Source organism: Helianthus annuus, chromosome 12, assembly GCF_002127325.2.
Source record: "Helianthus annuus cultivar XRQ/B chromosome 12, HanXRQr2.0-SUNRISE, whole genome shotgun sequence".
Taxonomy (NCBI): domain Eukaryota; kingdom Viridiplantae; phylum Streptophyta; class Magnoliopsida; order Asterales; family Asteraceae; genus Helianthus; species Helianthus annuus.
Window position 1 is genome coordinate 127,273,036 of NC_035444.2, and position 8,626 is coordinate 127,281,661.

At 40.7% G+C, this 8,626-nt stretch overlaps 1 non-coding gene across 1 annotated transcript; it reads right to left on the bottom strand.

Annotated features, from left to right (window-relative positions):
• Positions 1-877: 877 nt before the first annotated feature.
• On the bottom strand, positions 878-984 carry LOC118485300. Its single transcript, XR_004875604.1, has one exon. It is a non-coding gene; the product is annotated as a small nucleolar RNA R71 (small nucleolar RNA).
• Positions 985-8,626: the final 7,642 nt, after the last annotated feature.

Sequence of the window (8,626 nt, forward strand, 5' to 3'; positions counted from 1 at the left end):
TGCCGGGGACACAAGGATTTTAAGAAAGTTAGGAATCAACGGCCTAATCATATTTTTATTTTTCTTTTTTATTTTTTAGGATTTTCTTAGTTTTTCAGCTTCTGCAGAGCTCAACACGGGCCGTGCCTGGTCAGACACGGGCCGTGCCCAGCGTTGTTACTGGCAGTTTTTAGTTTTCCAAGTTACAGAAGGCTAACCACGGGGCCGTGTCGGTGCAACACGGGGCCGTGTCCAACTCTCCAGTAACTGGGATCTGGAAAACAATCACTGTAACTCCGACCACGGGCCGTGTTCACTGAGCACGGGGCCGTGGTGTACCTTCTGACCAGCATTTTTTTTGTTTCTATTGCAGGATTTGGAACCAGACGCCACCCCTACGTAGTGTATGAGTTCCAGTTCTAATAAAGACATAAAAGAACCTCTAGAAGAACCCGAACACTTTCTCAGAAAAAGACTAAAAGCCAAAAACCAAGAGAAAGTTTCGGGAAATCAACCTCCAATGGCGGATCAACGTACTCTCATGGATTATCTACGACCCACTGTAGGTAACCTCGGCCCCGCTATCAATGCACCGAATGTTGAAGCCAATAACTTCGAACTTCGGCCGCATTTGATACAAATGCTTCAAAACTCCGCAACCTTCCATGGGCTTGCGGACGAGGATCCCCATCTACATATTACTAATTTCTTAGAAATATGTGATACCTTTTGGATCAGTGGAGCATCAAATGACGCCATCCGCCTTCGAATGTTTCCTTTCTCACTAAAAGACCGAGCAAAAGCTTGGCTTAACGCCTTCCTAGCTGGATCGGTAAACACCTGGGATGAACTAGCCCAAAAATTTCTATATAAGTATTTCCCTCCCGCTAAAACGGCTAAATTAATGACTGAAATTAACACATATTCACAAGAGGACGGGGAATCCTTATATGAAACTTGGGAAAGGTTCAAGGAGCTACTACGAAAGTGTCCACATCACGGCCTTGCGATATGGCAACAAGTATCCACTTTCTATAATGGGTTGTTGCCACACACAAGGCAGACACTTAACTCTAGCTCCGGGGGACTTTTAGGTAATCGCCGCCCACATGAAATATATAACCAAATTGAGGAAATTGCTCAAACCAATTTCCAGTGGCACACTCCCCAAGGCAATAAATCTATTGCCCCGGGCGCCCATAAGGTTGATGAAAACACTTCTTTACAAGCCCAAATCGAGGCCCTTTCTTCAAAAATAAAAAAACTGGAAATGACAAAAACGGTCTCGGTTATGGCTAGTGAAGGGTGTGGTGGGCCACATGAAAATTGGAGTTGTATGAAAGAAACGGACGATCAACAAGAGTCGGTAAGCTACATTGACAATAGACCTAGGCCGTCGGGTCCTCCAACGGGCACTTACAACCAAGGATGGCGGAATCATCCTAACCTTGGTTGGAGAGAACCCGGCAATAGTAGTAACCAACAAAACCAACGAACAAACTTTCAACAACCAAGAAATGAGTCACAAAATTTCACTCAACAACAAGGTGGACGAGAAAGGCTTGAAGATACTGTATCTCGCCTCATCTCCGACACTGAAAAGAAAAACTCGGAAAGATTTCTACAATTAGAATCAAATTTTAGAAATCAACAAGCTAGTATTCAAAACATAGAAAAACAATTAAGTCAACTAGCCCAAAATTTTTCCGAGAGACCACCAGGCACATTACCAAGCAATACCGAAACAAACCGAAAAGCACAAGTTCATCTCATCACGTTACGAAACCGCACCATGGGGCCTGCGGAAGCGCCACCGCCGACAGAGGAGGCTATACCACTGCCTCTGCAAGAAAAGGACTCCCCTCCTTCATCAGAGCCTACCAAAGCTCCTCGCGTTCTGTACCCCGGTAGGTTAATTCGTCAAAAGACCAATGAGCAATTCGCAAAATTCGAAAGTCTACTAAAACAATTGCATGTCAACATTCCTTTTATTGATGTCCTAACCCAAATGCCTAAATATTCTAAGTTCTTGAGGGACTTCCTCACTCATAAAAGGAAAATTGAAACGTTGCAATTAGTTAACTTAGGCGAAGAATGCTCCGCCCTCGTACTCAACAAACTCCCCCAAAAGAAAATCGATCCCGGAAGCTTCACAATTCGTTGCTCGATCGGGGACTCCCCCGTTCGTAATGCATTAGCCGACCTTGGGGCTAGCATTAACCTCATGCCCTCATCAATGTTCAAAAGACTCGACCTAGGAACAACGAGTCCTACAAAAATGAGCATACAACTTGCTGATCGGTCCATCAAATTCCCACAAGGTGTCATCGAAAATGTCCTAGTAAAGGTAGACAAATTTGTCTACCCAGCCGACTTTGTTATACTTGATATGGAAGAAGACACCGAAGTCCCCCTCATACTAGGGAAACCATTTCTCGCCACCGCGCAAGCAGTGGTAGACATGAATAACGGAACGCTCACCTTAAGGTACGAGGATGATGAAGTAAAGTTTGGGGTTGGGAAGAGAATAGAGGACGATGACCCGGTCAACTACATGAAGGTTATTGATTCAAGTTTGGATGCTGCTCTCCGACGGTGCAACATGGGATGCAAGACATCCCACTCAGAAATTATATAACCTCACTTATAAACGTGGCGCACCATGGAGGCATTCTGCGGAACTATCCTTAGCTTAGTTTAATCTTTTAGTTTTAATTTGCAGAAATAAAACACACTCATGGTGGTAAAGGATGATAAGGGAAATGAGAAACATGGCCCCATGCACAAGAACAAGGCCACACGTCGACGATTTCTCCGTTACAGTAGGTTCAACACGGGCCGTGCCCAGCCAACACGGCCCTGTGCTAAACCCCCTGCAGAAAAATGCCCAGTTCAAGTAACTGGACACGGGCCGTGTTCACCAGACACGCCCCCGTGTCCAGGCTTCCGTTTCTTTTTCTTAATTATCGTTACTGGCACCTGAACACGGGGCCGTGTCCGGTCCCCACGGAGCCGTGTCCAGGCTGCCAGTAACATAAATTTTTGCTTTTAAACATGACGTGTTGTTGTAGGTACACGCAAATTTAATCCCAAAAACAACTATAGATAGTGGTAAGAGGGTATCGAACTCAGGGAGTATGTGGAAAGTATGTCGATTGTATAGCTTTGTAATTAAACTACAATTACCTAAAATGCAGAAATTAAAATTCAAGATTTGATTGTTTTGGTTTTAATAACTAAAATTATCTAATTAAATTGCAAATCAAAGACCGTAGTTTGTAAACAGATTAGGAACAAGCGACCATCCTAAATTTCCAGTTTGCTTTAGACAATTGTGTTTAAATTCACTAGAAAGAATCACATAGACATGATTCGTGTGTAATTGTTTGTTGTGATAAAAGGGAACTAAGTACTCGGATTATGACAATGCGAGGTTGTTACCCGATAACCAATTGACTAATATCCAACCCTAATCCCTCCCGTGATATCTCGATTGTCAACGACACCAAGAATGTACGGTTTAGAATATGAGTATAACATCAATCAACAATTTACAATCAAACATCCACACACCATAATAAACAAACAAATATTGCAAGTCTATTATTCTAGAAATACGAATCCAAACACAAAAGTCTTAAACAAACCTTCAATTCAGGATGATCACCATGAGTTTAGCCACACATAGCTTGGTGAATCATCATAGCACAAAGTTCAATGTTCATACAGATCGAAAACACAAACAAAATGTGTAGATAATGTTTACTACCAAGCAAGATCACCAAAATCGCCCCTAGCAAGCTCCAAAAACGTCCACTGATGAGAATAGATGAAAAGACACCATCAAAACTCACTTACTGTGGCAGTTACACAAATTCCGCAGACTCCACCGTAATTTACGGCTCCACCGTAAATTACGGTGGACATAAAAGTGTTACGGTGCTGCACTACTGTTTTACGGTAGGAACAAAAATGATTTTCAGGTCCACCGTAAATTACGGTGGGACCGTAATTTACGGTGGCAGCCTGAATTTTGTGCTTTGTTCATCTTATGCTCCACATTCTCAACCCGTTCAACTTGTAAGCCTTCAAAGCTGCATTTTTCCTCCATTTGAGCCGCCAAACCGTACCTGAGACATAAACAACAGTAGTTATCTAATTCAAGATAATTACACACATAAATGAGGGATAAACTTGTCTTTTAGCTTCGCAAAGGGTTGTCCAATGGACCACCCGTCAAAACACCATGTTACACATTCAATCAACCTAAAAATTTATTTTTGGGACACATTGAGGACAATGTGTAATTTAAGTGTGGGGGGATGCTAAAACATTGAAATTTTGCAAGTCCTAATAACAAGCCTTACACAAAACTCTATTGGAACCGCTAATCACCCCAAATTTTTTTCAAAATTTTCATTTTTTTTACTTGTCTAAAGTTTAAGTTGGGAATTCTAAGATTAATAAGGTTATATTTTTGCAAATTTACAACCGATAGCGTCGTGATAAAAAGAACTAACATAAGAAAATTATGAAACGGCATGACAAGCTTAGTTAAAATTCGATTATATATACTTGATCACATAGGAAAACCCATTCCCACAAAAAGTGAGTTCTAACCCTTTATTGAGCATACAAATACACATCTTTAGACTAAATGCTCATTTTTCGTTTCTTGTGTGAATAGCCGCTTGGTTCTTACGACTCTAGAACTTGCCACGACGATTCATTCCTGGTCTTTACCAACTTAAACCCAAGTAAGTAAATGACGGAGGCATTAGGACTAACCCTTTTTCTTTCAAAACCATTATTTTTATTTTTCCTTTCACCTACCCAAAAACTCCCCCTAGCTAACCCCTTTGAGCCTAAACCTTTCATTTCTTTACCCTAAAACCCTTTTACCCACCAAAACCCTTTTTATTTTTACCCTTTATTTTAGTAACAAGCTCGGTTTTCGTGTGACTAAAAAAAAAATTATGAAGTTAGAAATAAACAACCAAAGCTCTTAAAACAAAAAGCTTGTTTGAAGAAATACTTCATTAAGTATAAAAAGTCACTAAAACAAAATGTTTTACGAAAACCGACGCTTTTTACGCTTTTCGCCCTTTTCTACTAACCACTAACCCAACTACCCACCATTAGCCCAAGCCTTTACCCAAAAAGTCCTCTTGATATTTACAAAGGTAACAAGTTAAAAAGGAGGAGGATAGATTGCTTGGCAAGCCTATGGTAGGAATAACTTCCACGCCGCTCTCGAGTGATTCACTAAAAATACACCTTCGGCCGAGTGTGAGTGATTTCTCCCGTGAGGTATGTGAACTTGTATATAAATGGAATTTTAAAAAGGCATGCTATGCCCAAATAATTAATTTATCCTATGAAACGTTCTAAATAAATCATAACGAATAGGATTGTAAATAAATAAAAATAAAACCAAAAAGATCTTGGATTCCCGACACTTTATGACAAGCCAAAACCTTCTCTTCTACCCATTCCATTTGGGAGTGTAAGCCACGTATTAAAGAGTTTTGCTTGAGGACAAGCAAAAATTCAAGTGTGGGGGTATTTGATGTGTGTAAAATGCAACATATAAATTACATCAAATGAGGCATAAAAGTAACCCTTTTTAAGTACTAATGTTGGAAAAAGAGTGTTTTTGTCTTCCTTTTGTATTTTCAGGATTAAATGAGCTAAAATTCACAAAAGAAGCAAAAAGACAGCTAAATCTAACATAAATACAAGAAAAGGAGCATAAGTGGATTGCCCGACCCCTCAATAGCATCCTCGGAAGCAAAATAGAGAAGGCAGAAGACTGAACACGCCCCGTGCTCAGCCAGCACGGGGCCGTGCCCAAGAAGCAGCAGAAAAGACAAACCTATAGAAGCTTCTATTGCCCACCACGGGGCCGTGCCCAGTGAACACGGGGGCGTGGCGAAAGTACAGCAGGCGCATTAATTGTAATTGCGAATTACAATTAATGAAGAGAGAGAGTGTCAGACAGGCACGGGGCCGTGTCCAGCGGACACGGGGCCGTGCCCAGCCTTCTGTTCAGCCTATAAATAGGAGTGCTTGGTTTCATTGCAACTCATCCCTTGGCACACCACCTCTCTCACACTTCATCCACCACCCACCACCATCACAACACCATCATCCACCACCATCATCCATTGTCCATCATAGAGTGTGTGAGTCGTCTCGGGATCCAAGATTGATCGTAAGAGTTCTTGACAATCAAGGCCATGTTTGCCTAAGTCTCTTACATCACTTGGTGAAGACAAGTGTTTAGTATAATAATTTTTATTTTCAATCTTTTGCACTTTTTATTTGGTTTTGTATTAATGACTTTAATAACTAGTTGCTTATGTTGAAGGTGATCTTTCCTTATCGTTTGTCCGTGGTGTCTTGGCATTATTTTACTGTCTATATAAAATAAAAGATTTTCACCATTCATATCTCCACGGTCTATATGGAGGTATGTTGGCTACCTGGTCGGGGGTTAAGGGAATGGTTTGGTAAGGGTCTTGCCCTTGTTCAGCGTTTAGAGGTCCTGCAAGGGACCTGGGTCAAATTTAGTAGGATCTCCTTCAATGCCCATAGGTATTGGATGGCGGGGATCCAAACTCTTTGACCCCCTCATAAGTTAACTACTATTAATACTATAACCCGGCTATTTAGGACTGTATCCCTGCTGACTCAGACTACTTAGTCGAGGGTAACGTCACCTCCGAAAGAGGTGCCTACCATAATTTGCATTAATAACTTTCAATAATCCGACCCTTTAGGATTGTATCCTTGCTGACTCAAACTACTGGGTTTAGGGTAACGTCGCCTTCAAAAGAGGGGCCTACTACAATAACTAAGATAATCTCTTAAACAAGTGCAAAAGTGTGAAAATAATCAAAGGTTATACTAATACACGAGTCGGATCCAAGTGATTCATCTTGTCTATCTGTTTTTATTTTTATTTTATTTTTCAGCATTTAGTTAGTTTTTATTTTCTTAGTTTAAAAATCTTTTCTAACATTTTGATTTGATTAGACGTTGAGGATAAACCGTACTAATAGCTCTTGTGTCCTTGGACGACCTCGGTATCTTACCAACACTATACTACGTCCACGATGGGTGCACTTGCCCATATGTGTGTTTAGTGTTAGTAAATATCGTGTTTTATAAATTTAAAACTTGGCTAAAAGTGTAAAAAGGGCTTAAATATACATCTAAAATATATTACACTACACACGCATCAAGCATACAAGTTTGATAATAGCATATAGAGTTCGAAATTGTTTACGCATAACCAGCACGTACACAGAGGAAACGAAGCATGTTAATTATCGACATGGATCTATCGATACCAATGACTGCGGGTTGACTGTCCGAGACAGTTCGCAATACATGATTACCACCGTAATCCATGCAAGTAATTGTCCTTAACAACCCCCGTGTGAATGGGTGCTGAGTCCAAACTATAGTACTAAGTCGTTACGGCAGGTAGACAGCATTCCACGTGTAAACACAATCAACAAGCATTCATTTAGTCACGTAATACATGCATAATCGGTTAGCGTTTAAAGAAGTTGAGTAGTGTGTTCGATTGTGTTTTAGATAAGTAACGTATGTAACACCCAAAAGTGCTAAAGCAAAAAGGGTTCGAGTATACTCATAGCGATTGATTGATGGATTGAAGGGAGCGCTTGAGAGTAGGGTTAGCCTGAAGAGTTCGATAGCATAATGATGAGTAACGCGTTAAAAAGAAAGAAGTGATGATGGGTCGAACAGCCTGGTCGATCGAACAGTAGGTTCGATCGAACGGGTTGTTCGTTCGGTTAGACAGTCCGTTCGGACAGCCTATTTGATCGGCCGGTAGGCTCGATCGATTGGTCTGTTTGTGACAACCCTCACTAAACCAGGTATCCGTACGACTTAATTAACTATTAATTGTTGCCTAATTACTGTGCTTAACTGAGATTCCTGATGAACTGCTACTTGACTGTTGATACTTGTACATATCTGCATCATACTTTGATTTCCGTCACTACATTATTTACTTACTGAACTCTAGTGACAAACATGATGCACAAAAGCACAGTAGCATTTGAACGGATAACCTATTGAACATGCTGATAAAGCCAGCATCAGGCAGACATTGCCTCTAAGGCCTGTATGAGCCAGAAATATTTTACTATACCCATAGTGTGTGTAGGGATACAAGGGTTGTAGAACAGCGTCTCTAAGAATAAGATATAATGATTGGATGTGCCTAAAACGTACTCTAAGCACAAGACACAGCACTTTACTTAACATACCAGCTTCTAGCTAACTAATAAAGTGCCAAAACATGGGGAAGTATTCCTGACACTTTTGGAAATAAATTGTGTCACTAAAAATATCATTTGCGACGCTTAAAAGATTACTTAAGCACTTTAACGGATTACTATCCAACCGAACAACCGGACTATACCCGGAACATAAAAATATTGCCAAAAATATTGTTAGTCTTTTTCTGAGCCAGTTAGGGTCCCTGATTACCCTAACACCCGTATTATAACGCATCATACAACTAACGGAGTTAAACCCTAAAGTTAACCTACTTAACGTAACTAAGTCCAAACTACATGATTGAAAACGAACCGGATACCCCCCCCCC